The sequence below is a fragment of the Strix aluco genome, chromosome 23 (genome assembly GCF_031877795.1).
Source record: "Strix aluco isolate bStrAlu1 chromosome 23, bStrAlu1.hap1, whole genome shotgun sequence".
Taxonomy (NCBI): Eukaryota; Metazoa; Chordata; class Aves; order Strigiformes; family Strigidae; genus Strix; species Strix aluco.
In genome coordinates, this window is record NC_133953.1 from 3915590 (window position 1) to 3932810 (window position 17221).

At 44.0% G+C, this 17221-nt stretch overlaps 1 long non-coding RNA gene across 3 annotated transcripts; it reads right to left on the minus strand.

The window, feature by feature from the left end:
- Nucleotides 1-7064: 7064 nt before the first annotated feature.
- Nucleotides 7065-16684, minus strand: LOC141933886 (uncharacterized). Of its 3 annotated transcripts, none has more exons than XR_012626238.1 (5): nt 16427-16684; nt 10847-10986; nt 8642-8730; nt 8428-8500; nt 7065-7785 (listed from the first exon to the last, which is right to left on the minus strand). It is a non-coding gene; the product is annotated as an uncharacterized LOC141933886 (long non-coding RNA). The 3 variants fall into 3 exon arrangements; XR_012626236.1 differs by having other exon boundaries at nt 10847-10991; XR_012626237.1 differs by lacking the exon at nt 8642-8730 and having other exon boundaries at nt 10847-10991.
- Between the last annotated feature and the right edge of the window lie 537 nt (nt 16685-17221).

A 17221-nucleotide genomic window follows, 5' to 3' on the forward strand; every position in this document is an offset into this window, starting at 1 on the left:
ACAGGTAACAGAAAATAAATGCAACTCGGAGTTAAGTTTCTCACTTTGGAATTAGAGGACGTTTGGAATAACAGACAAATTCAGAAGTAAAAAGCTTTGTTGGTATTTTTTTCACGGAGGTAAAATAGTCAATGAAATTACAGTGTCAGTAAAAAGAAGCTTAAAAAAAAAATATCAAACAAGCAACCTTTTCCAGTTCAATAACTATTAAACAACGGGAACCATCAAACATATCCTAAGCTATTAAATACCAAAATATTACACCGGCAATTAATTTTTGCTGCATTGTGTTTTAAGTTAAAGCATTTGCATTCAAATATCAAACAGTAATTCGGTGCCATAACAAGGTACAGTAACTTCATTATAAATTGCCTTGCAGAACACAGATAAGAAATACAGTTCCAACCATAATTAATTTTACAGCAATATAAAAATCTAATAAAGAGAAACAGCAGCAGGAAACATTTTTAACATTTCTGATTTGTCATTTACATATCATTTCGACTGGAAAAGCAGGAAAGTTTTAAGTTCTAGAAAAGGACTAAAACAAAACTTCAGCATTTGCTCGGAATTCCTTTTTAGTAGTTTCCAACCATCAGTACATGCAACCATTTTATTCTTTAGTTTATTTTTGACCTAACCATCCATAAGATCCAACCCGTCTCCTGGCTTTTTCACTTTTTTTTTTCCTCCTTTTTTTTTTTTTTTTTTTTTTTGTGTGTGTGTGTGTGTGTGTGTCCATAGAGCACATTTCTAAGATTAATCGTTCAGTTTTAAACTTGGAAGCATGAGGCATGCTGGGATTTCAGCTGAGGTCAAGCACCAATGTACCGAGCTGTTACTGTTACGCTCTCAGGGTACTCTGTGTTGCTCTCAAGAAGGGGGGGAAAAAAGGAAAAGGAAAAAAAAAAGAAAAAAAAGAAAAAAAAAAAAAAAGAGAGAGATGCTGTATGCAGTGGCCTGCAGCAAGGCAAATCTCTCTCTCAATATGAAAACACAGGCATGTATATTAATATACCTACCTATGTAAATATATAGACATATCTAGGGTTTTATTTACCTACATACATATTCATACACACGTATCATCCATATGTGTATCTATACACACACCTCAATAGCTCTATTTACATGCATCCATATCGTGTATATCTTATCTACACACGCATATATAATAATCACTATATGTGTACACACATACACCCCCATATCTGTATCAGCTGTAAAATTACCTCTTGAATATACACACACAGAAAAAAAAAAATATCTCTGTCATACAAACGCTGGTTTTCATTTGAGATGAGATTTTTTTACAGTAAATGGCCATAAACCACCACCCTACTATTAGCCGATCAACCCTAAGGAGGAGAGATACACTTTTTTTCCCTTAAAAGGTCTACTAAACACTATTGTGTGTGTGTGTATACGTCTCTATATATACACACACGCGCGCACACATATACATATATATATAGGATATACTTATAAAATAAAATAAAGATGTCAAAGCACAACTCACAGCTCCCAAGAGCCTAACCCGTGGATTTAAAAGCTAAACATCACAAGTTAGGGTCTCAGGGATTGAGAGGGGCGCAACAAACTATTTCTTGCAAAAAACAGGGATCAAAAATAAAAAGAGAAAAAGGAGAAAGAGGAAAAGAATAGCAGGCAAGTTCAATTCATGGCTCAAGATTACAAAACAGGACACACAGGTGGAAGGAAAGAGCTTCTCTAAGGACCCTCTGTTGAGAGAATACATTCCATTTTTAATCGTTTATACAAAAATGACAAGGCGCGGCAGGTTCCTTACAGCTTCCAACAAGGTCGCTTGCGACAAATACATGAAAAGTCTCCGCATTTCAATAACGAAGAGGAAGAAAGAAAGGGAAGTTTGGGGCAGTGACGGAATTATTTTCATTGTTTCAACGAAAAGGAATGCAGAAATAAGAGCAGGAATATGCAGGCTCTCCCTCCAGCCGCCTGGCACAAAGCATGCAGCAGCATAAAGGCGCTGCCTCCCCGCCCCCTCCGCCAGCCCCGCGGCCGGCAGGGATGGAGAAAAAACCCCGAGTTGCAAGAAAATCAGGTAGAAACTCACCATTTGGAAGCGGGGGAAGGCTCCGATCTTCAGCGCCAAGAGCAGGGGGGGAAAAGCCCGGCAGTGGAGGGGCGGGAGGGGGGGGGGGGGGGGGGGGGGGAGCGGGCGGGACCCCCGGGCGGGCTCGGGGCAGGGGCTGGGGCAGGGGCTAGGGCAGGGACAGGGCAAGTGCCCGGACCAGGCTGGGTGCCCGGCGGGTTTTGACACCCGAGCAAGCGCGGGCGAGCGAGCGAGTGCGAGCGTGCGGTGTGCGCAAGCCGGGGGAGGGAGGCGAGGGTGGGTGTGTGCAGCTGGGCAAGCCGCTTGCATTTTTAAAACATTTTTTTTTTTTTTTTTTTTTTTTTAAGGGAATATATCAAGGAAAAGAAAAGGGGGAAAAAAAGGAAAAGGAACCAAATTCCTCCGCAGCTCCTCGCTTGCCGCCCTCCTCCCTCCGCGCTCCCACCAACGCTGCTGCTGCTGCTGTTGTTATTATTATTATGATGATGATGATGATGATGAAGAGACGGGGCTGGGGGGGTCTGCAAGCTGCGGCCCGGCTCCTAACTCCTGCATCAGCTGGGGGCGGCTGGAGCCAGGGCCAGCCCGGTGCCAGAGCAAGCCCCGGGCTGTCAGCGGGGAGGGACGAGGGCGGGAGCGGGCAGAGCCGCCGCAGCCCCGGCCGCCCTCCCCTGCCAGCCGCCGGCCGGGCTTTCAAAGGAAAACCTGGAGAAAAACCCGCTTCCCCGGGAGAGGAGGGTCCCCGAGCGCCGTGACACGCACACCCGGACACACACACACACACACACACACACACACACACACACACACAAAAGGGACTCCATCCTGCACCGACTCCTCTCCAAAGCACCTTGTGCAACCCCCAGCCAATGGAAATTTACGCCGGCCATAACCGAGAGCAGGATTTTCGTCCCCAGCTTGCCACCTCCTTCTCCGCTCTTCTCCCCTTCCCTCCCTTTCCTCCCTCTTCTTCCCCTCCACCCCCCCCCCCCCCCCTCCGCCCCCCCAAAATAAATAATATGGATCTGCACCCTCCACCCAGCTCGGGAACCGCTTTAGGCCCAGCGGCATAAGCGGGGAGAAGCCGAAACGTACCGGAGGGCCCGAGTTTAAAAATGCAAAAAGATCCGCCGCTCTCGCCCGGCGCTGCCGAAAGCAGGTCCCCCCCCTCCCGGCCCCCCCCGGCCCCGGCGCTCCCCGCCACCGCACGGCCGGGGACAGCGGTAACAGGCACCATTACGGAATCATCATCATCATCATCATCATTCACTCCGTCCTTTTCTCACCTCAGGAGTCTGAGCCCATTCACCAAAGTCCTTCCTCGTCCAGGATCTCAAATCTTTTTTTTTTTTTTTTTTTTTTTTTCCTCCTTCTGGATCAGCCAGTCCCGACATCATTAAACTATAGTCCTCCTCTTCCTCCTCCTTCCTTCTCCCCCTCTCTGTCTCCCCCTCTCTCTTTTTTTTTTTTTTTTTTTATTTCAAAAAGGGGGAGTGGGGGGGGAGCTGGGGGGGGGAGTAGACATAGCTGCATGAAGTGGCTGCCTTTTAGAAAGCACATTTAATCTTTACTGGCTCCCCTAGGCTTCGATGGAGTAGAAGGGAAAGCAGAGGAGAGGGGGAAAGAAAAAATACAGGCAAGGGAGGCTGTTGAGGGACAGCAAGCATCAGGCTCAAATCAACGACCAGATGAAAATGTACTAGACCACACTGCCCCCTCTCTTCCTCTCGCTCTGTCTCCGTCTCTCTCACACACTCTCACTCCTGGAAAGCTTCAGTGTCTGGTTACAGACTCTTTTGGATCCTTCCCCCCCCCCACCCCCCCGTCCCCACCCTCGCCCTTTGCCAACTATCCTAGAGATTCCTTGCATGCCTACTTAAATCTTTAACAGAATAAGGACTCGGCTCCCCCCGCCGCCGCCGCCAGCCTCACACCCCCCCCCCCCCCCAGCTCTGCTCGCCGCCCCCCCCCCCCAATAATCTCTTAAACTCCCGGGAGAAACCCGCCGGCGCATCCCCGGCCCCGGGACCCTCCCGGGCAGCCGCTCCCGCCCCACGCCGCCTTCCGAAAGGGGTGCAGGGGGTTGAAAGGGAAGGGGGGGGGGGGGGGGGGGGGGGGAAGTGGTGGGACTGCAGCCCTTCGCCTAGCATCCCCCTGGCTGGATCGGGATTTTAAAACAATAAAATCCACCGCTGCTATCTCGGTCCCCCCCCCTCCCCGCTCCCCCCCCCCCCCCCCCCCCCCCCGCCACACTGCAGCCCGCAGCCGCCCGTGGAAATCGCACGCCCCGCGTCTGCAGTGAGGCAGGCAGACTGCCTGGCTCATGCCCCTGATGACTTTAGAGCTGACAATCTCCTCTCCTCGACCCCCCCCCCCCCTCCACACCCACCCCTCCGCTCAATGGCAGCACTGCTGCCTCTCACACCAGACTATATTTGCAATATGTGCTAATTTACCAGCTATATGCCCTTGGATTTTAAAATGAACTCATCAGTCAATGTTTCTAGTACCGATGCTCCCTCGCTCTCCCTCACACACACCCTCCACTGCAGACATGTTACTCATTCTCCAAGCATTTCCTCTCCGAATGTCCGTCAGACGCATATACACTTCATTGATCAAACCAAATCCCTTGATAACAATAAATAATAATACAGACAGTTAACATCAGCAGGGAGCGGAGCGGGGGGGTTGAGGGGGGGGAGAGACAAAGATGACGACTAAATCTGCATTGTGCTTTATGAGGCTGATCCCTGCGTTTTCCAGAGATGCGCTACACAATGCGGAGCGCAGGTATGACCCCAGAGACAGGGCACACACCTCGCCATGGGGGGGGGGCCTTACCTGAGACCCCACGTTTGCCCCAGCCATGGAGCGGGGAGGTGGGGCTGTTAATGCCTAATACATGACTGCGCACAGGCTTCGGAAGGTGGTTGTGGGAACAGAAGGTGGTACTCGCTCTAAAGGAGAGGAAGCACCTAACGCAAAATACAGAAATAAATAAAGAAGGCGGTTTCTTTGTTACGCTGTGCGCTGCTCAGGTGCTAAGGACTGAAAGGTATCTGGGAATCCAAACGCAGTGGGATTTCCAGAAACACCTTCTTAGCTCCCACCGAAATCTGCTTCCTTTGTATCGAAGACAGAGAGCACCTATGCCAGAAACCAGGTTAGGAAGATGGTCTATTAGATATCCCGTGCCGGGTATCCCAAGGGCTTTGGCTTTAGGGCTTCTGTGGCTTGATTCCCTACTTTTCTGGGGCTAAAATGGGGGAGGCAGGAGAAGCTGCCTCTTGGGATTTTGGCTAGTTAGACATCTTGTGTGGGTCTGGCAAAGAGAAAGTGGCTGCAGCGTAAGTGTTCGGGAAGTTGGGGAGGGTGGGGCTATCTAGAAATCTTTGACTCACTGGGGTAACTCCCTGAACACAGGAATTAAATTATTACTCAAAGCAAGCTACATTTTATGAGCAGCAGCCTTTGAATGAAATTCTGCATGCATACAGAGTTTGAAACAACTTAAATAAACATATGGAAATAAATACACAATACACAATTAAATTATTGGGTGCAATGCAGAAGTCCCTGGGTGACAGAAGAGGTGGGACTATGCAGTGAAGTCAGTCCAGGAACCCATGGATACAAATTTTCTTATTTATACCGACATAATCCTGACTGGCATCAGCCTAGATAGGGGAAGAATCAAACCCTGTGTACCAAAGGATCTATTCTTTGGGAAAAGTAGACTGGATTAGAGAGACTGTATCTGCCAACCATCCTTTCACTCCCTTTACAGATTCCCTCACCATCACAGCAATGTGCAAGATTTTGCCATCACACAGAACAACTTACATCCGTTGTCTTTTTCGCGTTCCCTTATCTTCCTTCCAAAAAAATGTTTGATTTTTTTTTTTTTAAAGTTTTGTTGCAAACACATAATTTCTTTATACAATTTAACCAAGTCTTTGGAGGATACTTATTTCAAGCAGTTAACACCTGACCCCAATTTTTGTGGGTAATTAGTGAGCTAGATAACCACACAAAGTGGGTAATTATTTAGTACCCAAGGGTACTGTACAAGAGGGTAGAGGCTGGCAATGTTAACAAAAGCACATCTCTAATTATTGTATCTATACTGGTGATGTTTTAAGAATAGTTACTCCATCTAATGATCCATGATAAATCAGTAAACTATTTTGCTTCCCTTAGCATATATGCGAGGGCTAACCAAGGGCAGTATGTGAGGGCAAAGCAAATTGAAGCCCCAACTCTGGAACATGCCTGGGCCCCAAGAGAAGCAAGAGGCATCCACTTGGAGAAGGCAGCAAGACGGGAAGTGTCTGTTCTAGAACAGCAGCAGCAGAGCCTAAAAGCCGCCCCTAACAGCTAACAGGTTGGTTGAGACGACTTGAAAAGCCATGTAGGAAGAAGCTTGTAGAGCGTGCCTCAGGGTCTACTTCTTGCTTAGGCAACGTGGCCAGGCTGATGGATCTTTGTATACAACAATAACCCTAATCGTGTTTTAACTGAGTTCAGCCTTGCTTATTGAAAATGGCTTTGAAAGCTGTACAAATGAGGCATTTTGTGTTTGGGGAAGGTCAGGGCTGAAATGCAAGAGCGTAGCACTGGGGAAAAAAATAATCATATTTGATGAATTTCCATTACCTGCCATCGCCAATATTTACGTTGCAAAAAACACATTTCTCCCATGGAAAATATTACATCCTCAGTAGATTTTTTTTTTCACAAATTTAAGAAGGAAGAGATGGGAACTATTTTGAAGTAGAAACTAAATAAGAAAGATTCAACTACTAAAAAAAAAAAAGGTTTTGATCATCAGAACCATGTGAAAAGAAGTGTTATACTGGAAACAGATCCATAATCTTCAACACAGTGGTCACTATCCAATGACCACTATTTGCAGAATTACACACACACTTAAGAACACCTTCAAACCAAGACATTACGCTCAGCGGAAAAGCACTTTCCTTTTTTAATTGCTTTTATGAATCATCACTAACATCCGGACACTTCATTTACTAGAACTTTGTTTTTCAAAGACTCAAATTCCAAAACTTAAGGGCCTCCAGGCTGGCACAAAAAAAATAGAGGCGTCACTCTCTTTTGATAATAGCCATGTATTTAACTTAGCTTGCTGCTTTGGGATCATTCAAGCCAGGCACTACAGAAGAAAACACAAATGGCAAAATCACCTGGCACTGTGACCACCAGGAATTTGAAATTTAAACAGAGAAAGTTTGAGGGGTTTCCACAACTCCTCATATTTCTCTTTTTGTTCTGGTTTGTTGGGGGTTTTTTGAGTGAAATAAGCAGAACTGAAAGAGGCCTGAAAATTATTCTCATATTTAAAAAGGGGCCAAGCCTCTGCAGACCATTTAGTCCTGAGCATGCCTGTTCATATTACCAGGTTAAGAAGGAAAAAAAAATCCAAACGCCAGAATTGGGGATACGTTCAGAGCAGCTGTGAGGTAGACACTTGTCCACTCTGAACTGCACCAGCACACTAAAGCTTCTTTCATGTGCTACAGGCCATTTAACAACCCAGTAACTTATAACGTTTGGCTGCTACCGTGCTGAAGTGGGTATAAATAAATTGGTACCCCCTCCGCTAATCCTGGCTTGCAGGAAAAGTTCTTGCAGAAATGGAGTGAGAGGAAGTTTGCAGAGAGAAGCTGGAAAACAGAAAGGAAGAATGAATTTAATCACAAAGACAGGTTCAAAGGAAGAAGAGACTTTAGTAGGTGCCCAGTTATAGCAGAAAGCAGAGTAAAGACCAACTATTACTCTTTTTTCTGAGACCAATTGGAATTAGCGAAGGAGAAGACACATAGGAGAAGGGATGCTCAGCCAGAGAGGATGCTTTAGGGACTTAAGCATTAACTATAAAACCTTAAGGCCTTTTTGAGACAAGTCAATAGCTTCAATCTAGACAAACTATACAGAAATATCTTTAAAATAACAGTTATATCTCAGCTATATGGACAGCATATACGGAAAGAGTTTACAAATGAGTAAAATGTTTTCAGTGGAGTGAAAAGTATTTACTAGTACAAATGAATTCCAATTACGTGAGGAAAGGTACAAATTCATGGTGTGGGCACAGCCATGGAAGCAAAGTTGGGCAAAGGTGCACTGATTTGGGCATTACCAGACAGTGCTCTATCAAGCGAGGGGTTCAACAACCAAAAGCTTCTAGTTTGAACCTCATAGTTTTGTATACCATTGTCCAATTCCACATCAGATCAGTGATAAAATCACTTCACCTCTTCCTACCTTGCTTCCCCACAATATAGAACCATCACAACAATGCTTACCACATCCTTGGAGGGTTTTAAGGTCCTTGGAGCTACCATGCCCAGATTACTTTTGTTATCCTCATTTGATACCCTGTTAGTCAACAGAGAGGATGGAGTGTGGTTGAAGATCACGCCAATTCCCTTTCATCACCCACCAACTTCCACCTCCAAACCCAACAAGGCATATGTTAGCAAACTACCTCACCCAAGCACTATCCTGACAGCAACACACCTTAAAAAGTGGTGGTTGTATTTTCTCTCCATCCCCCAATTCTGCTAACAGGTTTCTCAAAGTTCTTTGAGCTCCAACTATACCAATCCCTGGATAATGGAGAACAATTAAAATAATAAGGTGAGACAGCCATAAAACAATTCTATCCCAAGGTGAGTAAAGCAAGCAAAAAGCAAACTGAGTCAGTGCTGTTCACCTCCTGGTGAACCGGGCCTGGTGAAAGGCCCTGGAATACGGCACCATTCGGTGCCCTTACTGAAAACCAAGTTTAGGGAAATGGGAAGAGTTCAACAAAAGATCAGTCGATATAACAGAGGGATTTGAAAGGAACGGTTGCAGACATGAATTCATCCAGTATCAAACAAACAGTGTGAGAAGTGAGAACACCTGGAGTGATGTGCGCGTTGTCTATGGGGAGTTAACAATCTGCCCTTATCTGTGAGTTCTCCTGTACATACCGGACTTAACCGAACTCTGAAACTCAAGGTGAAACTCAAACTCATGTGGATGAAGTCACACAAAAAAGTATTACATCTACTCTTGCACGATTTGCCGTTTCCATATCACATAAAGCACCTGAAAACCCTCATATTTCACATGGTTTCAGGTCCACCAAAAGTTTCAAACAAGACTTGATTCACTTAAAACATAACAAAAGTTCCAAGAACCCCACTAAAATATTGGATAAATCTAATGTGTTTTGAGCTGGCAATGTAATTTCTTAAGATCTGAGGCTTTCCACTGAAAGTCTGACAAATTTTGAAACATTTCAGTTACTAAGTGATGGAGCTATATTAATATAACCTACAAGGCTGCTACAAAAACTCTGTCTGGTCAACATTTAACGCTTTTTTAAGATTTACTTGAAATTTCACTAGAAACATTGCATGAAAAAACAGTGTCCCTCAATCAACTCTTTCTTTTTTTTTTTCTGAAAAAGCCAGTAAAAATAATACCATGTTGAGGCTCTTCAATTAGAATCTAAACTGCTGAACCTAGGTTCAACTTCAGAAACATGCATAAAGTTTAGGGACATTTTGGGAATCTGACCTGGCAGGAAAAGTAGAAAATTAAATTTAAATTAGAAATCCATGTGAGTAAGAGCAGAGCTAGAATGAATTATATTTCAATAGGAGAGAAGTGCTGGGTCTCTCTGTAAAAGAGGGAGTGTCATTCAGAGACTTGGAGGGCTGCTGCCTGCGCTCCACAGATCTGTTCCCATCTCCTCAATGAACTCACTGTGGACCCTCAGTCCTGCAGTCTATTTCCAATTCTCCCCTACACAAAACCAACACAAATAGGTAACGTAACTACTGCACATAAGAAAGGAGCTGTGACTCTGAGCCTTAATTAATGTTTGTAAAGAGCCCTGAGCGATTACAGGGACCTGAAGAGCCTCAAAGCAGGTTCATCCTTAAATATCCCCCAGACCTCCTGCCAGACTCTTAGCCCTTTTTCACCAGCACTATCTTTTTAAAGAGAGGGTGGAATTATTTAAAAGATAAACAAAGTAACGTTTTTCAGGTTTTCTAGTACTCTAGCTACAACCTGCACTTGACACAGTTTAAAAAAAAAATTAAACAACACATGGAGGCACATTTCTCTCAAGAAAAAAATACTTGTCTCAGCCACTGCTTAAGAATTAAACCAAAAGGTAGGACACCAAAATATTTTTTACAGCTGGTTGGTGGGCCCACAGCACCGACCCCTGTGCAGGGACAGGCAGAAGCTGGTACAGCACCAGCCAGAGGAATCCCAAACCAGTGGTGATGACAGTGGCGAGAATTCAAAAGCCCTGTTCCTATTCCCAGTCCTGCCGCTCGACACGCTAAGTGGCTTGGGCAAGTCTCTCCATCTCTTTGTGTTTCCTCTTCTGCCTGCCTTATCTATTTGGACTGCAAGCTCCTGGGGACAGGGAGTCTCTTCTCACAGGGTAGCTACAGGATGACAAGCCATTGAGGTATTGCTGTCAAAGACATAACAGGCTTGGGCACTCTAACACAGAGAAAGTCTGAACGCAAGTCTAGTCGCCCTCACCTCTTGTGAAATCAGACACAGAGGTCTTAATATACACTAACTCACTTCCAGTTACTTCACTGGTGTTGAGAGCGTGTTAAAAATTAGAAAGCCACATATCAAGAGGCATGTGACAGACAGAATGAATGTCAGAATGCGAGGAAGAGGCAGCAACCTCGGAGGACTTACGTTTGGCCCATCAGACACTGCTCAGTCTCTGCGTGCCAGAAACAGCAGCGGGATGCAAGCGAAGCAGCCAGTCTCCCCACTCCTGGTGCCAGTCCACACTTCTGCATCACTTAACGTTGCAGTGCAGGCTCTAGTACACCCTAAACTTAAATTTAGTTGGTTTTACAATGCAAAAAAGACAGTGTAACATTTTCATGAGATACAAAATGAAGAAAACAAAAATCTGAATATCACATTAGTTATTATGATAATAAATGACATTAATTAGGATTTTTAAAGCATAATAATAACCTTTTCAAGTTGATTTTGTTTGTATAGCAGTAGTATTAGATAATAAATATTGTCAATTTGAACTCTGTACAGCTAATGAGTGCATGTCAGCATGGAGGTAGTCCCTATGAAATATTTCTTCTTAGAGATACACAGTATGCTCACTTGCAATTCCAGTATGACATGCAACATGGCTGTCTGAACAATTCACATATGATCAGTTCCTCTGTCTTTACAATACTCCTTACGAGGAACAGGGACCTCTATTTTATAGACAGTGAATAAAAACAACAACAAAAAAAGTGACTCATCCAAGATCCCATAGGGAGTCTGTAGCAGAACTTCAGGGTCTGCACCAATTGCTTAATAAAAAAAAAATAAATTGTTCCACTACAAGGGCAGAGGCTGTGCACAGTCTTTGCCCCATTAATAATAAAACAAGACAGGCCCCATGAGCTGAATATGAACAAGGATCCCTCACAGTGGAGACAATTGTAAAATTACAAAGCTAATTCACCTGGTGTCTCAGAGAAATCTGAACTCATGTTTCGCAGGAACAACCACCAGTCGTGACAGTAACCACCCATTACCTGGGTGCCTGTGACCACCAGGCACGACGGTGGGCCTTGGTGCACAGATTCTGACCTTGGTGCACAGAGAACCCCCTCCCAAACCAGCCCATACCTGGGATGATTCAGTAGCAGCACTTAATTCTTACGGTTTGACCCACACAGGTGGCCTCATACTTTATGCTAGAACAGACTGTCCACATGGAACCAACTGCAGCAGCAGGTCCCCAGTTATTATTTGACCACTTTCCTGCTTAATTGCCATTTTTAATTACTTGCATGGTAACAACAAAAAGTCAATCTAGCAACAGAAATCCATTCTTCGAACAACTTCTGCCTTTTCCCTTAGACACAAACTATTGCTCTATAAGCCATTCCTGATTAGTATGAGGCCCTCATGGGAAAGCCGCTGCCTGTCTACTGATTTCATTTCCTATGTCTCCTCTTCTTCAACTGACAATTCAAGTCCTGAAAAAGTAAGGGTGAAAGATCCCTTATTTTACCACTACAAGATGACAGTGTTTTTTCCCTTGCTATTTTCTTTCAGGAAGATATATTAGCACTACATTTGCTCCTCCATGCGGTGGGATTTCTTAAATAAAAACGTATGTTATATATGTATGGACTTGGAACCACAGCTGCATTAGCCTATTAACTATCCACATTTGCTTCAGACTTGGCCAGCCACCTAGAAAACCTGCCAAGACCTTTCTGGCAGCCTTTTCCCAACAGTTCCAGGAAAACATGGAATATTCAAAGAATTTTAGGGCCTCCCGGCTTTGTTTGTCACCACTCTCCTTGCCCACTTAAAACTAAATCACAGACAAATTGCTCTAATGCCCTATTAAAGATTTAAAAATGGCCTTCTCCACAGTAGGGTATCTGAGGACAAATCTGCGTTGATATATAATGCAAAGCCTGCGTTAATATGTAATGCAATGCGGCATGAGGCAGACCAAGGGCTTCCCAACAAGTAATGGAGCTGCTTTATAAACTCGGAACTTCCCAAGTGAATCCTGTCCTGTTTAGAGTTTTTAAACCTCCCTCAGATACCCGGGCAAAGGAGATTCATTTCGCCCTCACCGTTACTCTAGCAAACTACCATTGAGTTTTCAAGCCTGTGTCAGACAAGAAGCAAGCAAAAATGTGAACAGTTACATCAGAATTCACCGCCTCGGTGGGTCTCAAGGCACTGCTTGAGCAATGGTCTCAAAGCTATGCTGGAGTCCCAGTGCCTAGAGCTTGTCTGTAAGCTCACTTACAGACTTCAAGATGACCAAATGACGTGATTCTATAACCGAGATTCAGAGCAGGATTCACAGAAATGGCAACGGGGAGCATTTGCTTTGCAACCTAAACAAGGATCTAACTCCTTTTAAAGCTGTGGCAGGACAAAGAGAAAAATCCTGCTGTCATTTGTGTGAACTAAGTTATTACTAACCAAGAGTAAAACTTGGCCCATCTCGCTTGCACAGCTTCCCCCAGTTTTAAAATGCAAGAGAAGCATGCTTTAAATAATTTGAAGAGGCTTTTTTATTACTCAGAAAAAGCCTCCCTGTGATTTCAGATGTCAAGTAGACTTTCTTAATTCCTCGCACTAACTCATGGATGAAACATTTAACCCTTGACTTCAATACAGATCAAGAGTTCCTTGTTACCAAGAGCTGACACAACTACTCCACTAAGCACCCCCACATCCCTACTCTCGTGCTCCCCCGGACCATTTCTAGGTGCCCCTCTTGAGTCAGTTTTGGTGCAGGACTGACTCACTGCACACAGTCTGTTAGGCTTTCACCTTGCATCCTATTAGTCTAAAAAGTTATCACACACTTCTCTTTGCTCCAGATAACCTTTCCTGGCTCTTCAACTCATTAGTCACTCTTGGTTTGCAATTTGCTACTTCACAGGCATGTGACAAACATATATAGAAACATATATATAAAATGTTAGGCAGCACCAAGACAGATTGTCTTATGAGATCCCCACCTCTTCTAAAGCACACAGCAGTGAGCTGGTGTGCATACCTCCTGAGAGGCTGTATGCACCATGCAAATGAGACTGTGGATACGTATTTTGCAATTAAAAATTGCCCCTCTACTGGAATATAAACAAAACAGAGCATCACAGAACCCCTCGCACTAGCAATTTCACCAGCAGAGCATGGCTATCCTCCTCTTCTGTTGAAGAAGGAAGAGACTACAGCTCTTTAATTCCAATGTGAAGTCCCGAGGAGTCACTTTATGAAATGCAGCAACCAACACGGGGCCCTTGTGGATTTATTACAGCATCATGGTTACAGATCGCTGACCAGTGACTCCTATCCTAGAACCCTACAGACAGACATGATTCAGCAGACTAACTACATCTTTACTAACATACTAAGTAGTGGACACTGATTTTATTTTTTCCACTAAGACCTACAGTGTTTAACTTCCCATTCAATTCTCCCATACAAATGAAGGGAAACACGTGACTGGAATATCTTTGGGTTCTTATAAAATAAGTTCTCCTTTCACTTTTCAAAAGCTATTGGAAAGGCAATTTTCAAAATCATCTCAAACCACAAAATCTGTAGCAGAGAGCAATCATGTCTTGCCTTCTTCCCTTCCGATTTCCTTCCTCTTTTTCTTTCTCTTCCTCATTCTTTTTTTAAAAATCTGTCCTCCAAATCTAATAACCTCATTTATGAAAGGAAATGGAAATGCAAGGGGAAGCTGTGGGATCTGACAGACTGCAAACACCACTATTGCAAACCACCCTCTGATGCCACAACTGCTATTCCTTGACAGAAGAGATGAGAGGCCACTTCAAACACAAGAAAAACAAACTTTAAAATAAACCCACATCAGTGGGTTAATCCAGGAATGGGTTTGACCTGCTATTTACAACAGTTCCTTAAATCTCACCTAAGCTAAGGAATACCTACACTCTTCAGGGGCAGAGTACCTAGACTCTTCAGTCTGCCTACACTCTTCAGGGGACTGACCGTAGTTAGCCCAAATCTAACACCAATCTGAGCTGCTGCAACCACAGATCTCTGGCCAGTACGATCTGGAAGGGCCAGCTCAGGCCCTGGGGCAGCAGGGCTGTTGCTAGTGCAGCACCACACCTGAGCTCAGCACATCCCACAGCAGTCACTGATAGCTTAAGCGCACCTGTATGACATGCTCTTGCATGGTGAAGACCAGCTCTAACCTCCTACTGAAAAGTGGGTGTGAAAGCAGAACCAGGTGTAACCCTCCTCACTGCTTCTGAAACGTTTATTATTTCTGGTAATACCAGGGTTCCAAGAAACATATTTAATGAGGAAGGAGAAGGTCACAACATATGGTTAGATGCAGATCTGCAACCCAACTGACCTGGCTTTTGTACACAGCCCTTCCAGTGATATGCTGCCTGGCCTTGGATAAGCCATTGACCTTCCTCTGCTTTTATTTCTGGACAGTGGCCATGCAATCCTTTCCCATTGCACATGGTAACTGCAAGGAACTGGAGGTGGTCCACGCCATTGGACAATTATTACTAATACTGCTGTATTGCAGTTATTCAATATGTGAGCCCAAGTGAAGGCCAAACATCTATCAACCCTTCTCTTCTATTTATCAGTGGCAAACTATGTGCTTAATCCTTTGCAGGAGACAGATATAGCCTGGGTCAGAATCCAGACTTCTCTAACACACCCTCTCCAATAGTGACAAGTATTACTGGCTTTGGACAACCAAGAGTTGTCCTTCCCACTGGTTTTTCCCTGGTCTTGAACTGCTGCACTTCATCCTGAACCTTGAAACTTGAAGTCTAAACTCAGCTCTAAAGTTATTATAATGAATGACCACAATTCTATGTATGGCTATTAAAAACATAAGTATCTAATCTGTTCTAGACTTGCAAACTTCCCATTAACTTCTAAAAGCAATTAAATTCCTTCTTTAATTAAATACTCATGGAAAAGAATTGCTTTTTAAAACGTTTTCAGTTTGTCACCATTTAATTTCACTGCATGTCTCCTTGTATTCACTTTGTGAAACTGTGAGAATTTCTCAGTCTACCTCCTCATTCTTTCTTTGCTTTTCCTTATAATGTCAATTTGGCTTTCTTTTCCAATGGGAATGGTTCTGGTATATCAGTTTCCCTGCTTGGGACCATTTTTGCTGGCACCTTTTTGAGCCACTCTTCCTCTCGTCAGGTTTGGTAGTACAGCTCCTGTGCTGCATGCCTTACTGTCTTTGGTCCCAAAAGTACAGACAGTGCTCATACGAATTTTACATCAGTATTGTACAGGGGTTTATCCACTCCACATTTATCATCCCTGAAATGTTCCTAAAGGCTTCTATTCATGGCTTGAGCTTTGTAGCTGTACTGGATCTAGGAACAACAGGCAATAAGGTCTAGTTGCCTATCAAGAATTCAATAAGGGGTAAACAAAAGAAAAAAAAAAAATCTGCCTTTACCAACCATTTGCCTGACTGGTTATGGCTTTTTTGGACATTGACAGTTGCATGTGTAAAAAATGGCCCATTCACAAAAATATTCTTACACTCTAACTGTTAGACATGACATTTACACGTCACTGTTAATTATAAATGACTTGATCCTGACATTTCGTTAATACATTATGAAAGCCATAATGAAACCGTACGAGCTGTATGTCACACCTGTAACAAAGACAAGCTTAGAGAAATCACAGTCTTGTCATCAGACCTTGGCAAAGGTTGAAAGGAAAAATGGCAGCAGGGTGACTCACACTGGAAGCGGACTTATCCTCAGTGACCTGAGAGGGGCAAGGGAGAACCCTGCACCACAACATTTGCTCCTCTGTGGCACACGACGCAGTAGTTTGGCTACCTGAACGTGGGAACCTACAAGAACGTAGATGAAAAACAGAAATCAAGAAGACTGTATTGGCTATACCTACACTGCTTTTGAACAGTACTCTGAGCTGGGGTCTTGAGTGCGGTGGGCTTTTTTCTTAGAAAAGAAAAAGTGGTTGTACATCAAGAAGTGGCTGGCAGGAGCCAGGGAGTGGCTCCCTCCTGCTTTTAAGAAAATAATCGCTTGGAATATTTCTAGCCCTTGGCATTTCATTTGCAGTACACCTCAGACAATCCTGGATCACCTAACTGGACAGGAAGTTATTTTCTTTGAATTTGAGAAGGAAGCAGGGAGAGGTGGCGATAAGGAGGAGCCACTGCGTATAACACAGAACGCAGAATTTCAATCTCTTTCCATATCTGCCCCAGAAACCTGATTCTTGAACTTATTTAACCAAGAAACAGGGCCATGACATTGCACAAAGAGGCTAATTTCACCCTATTGCATGTAAAAAAAATATTTGCTCAGGGAGAATACATTTTATACTTTGAATATATAAATCTAAATATATGCAACGGGGACTGCCTGGAGCATCAGCGGAGTGAGGACAACTAGAAGTTTTTTCTTGTTTAAAAAAGAAAGAAAAAAAAAAAGAACAGTTTTTTTCTTCACAGATAAAACATTTTGCATCTCTCTCTGCTATGGGAAATTTCCAAACATCAGATTT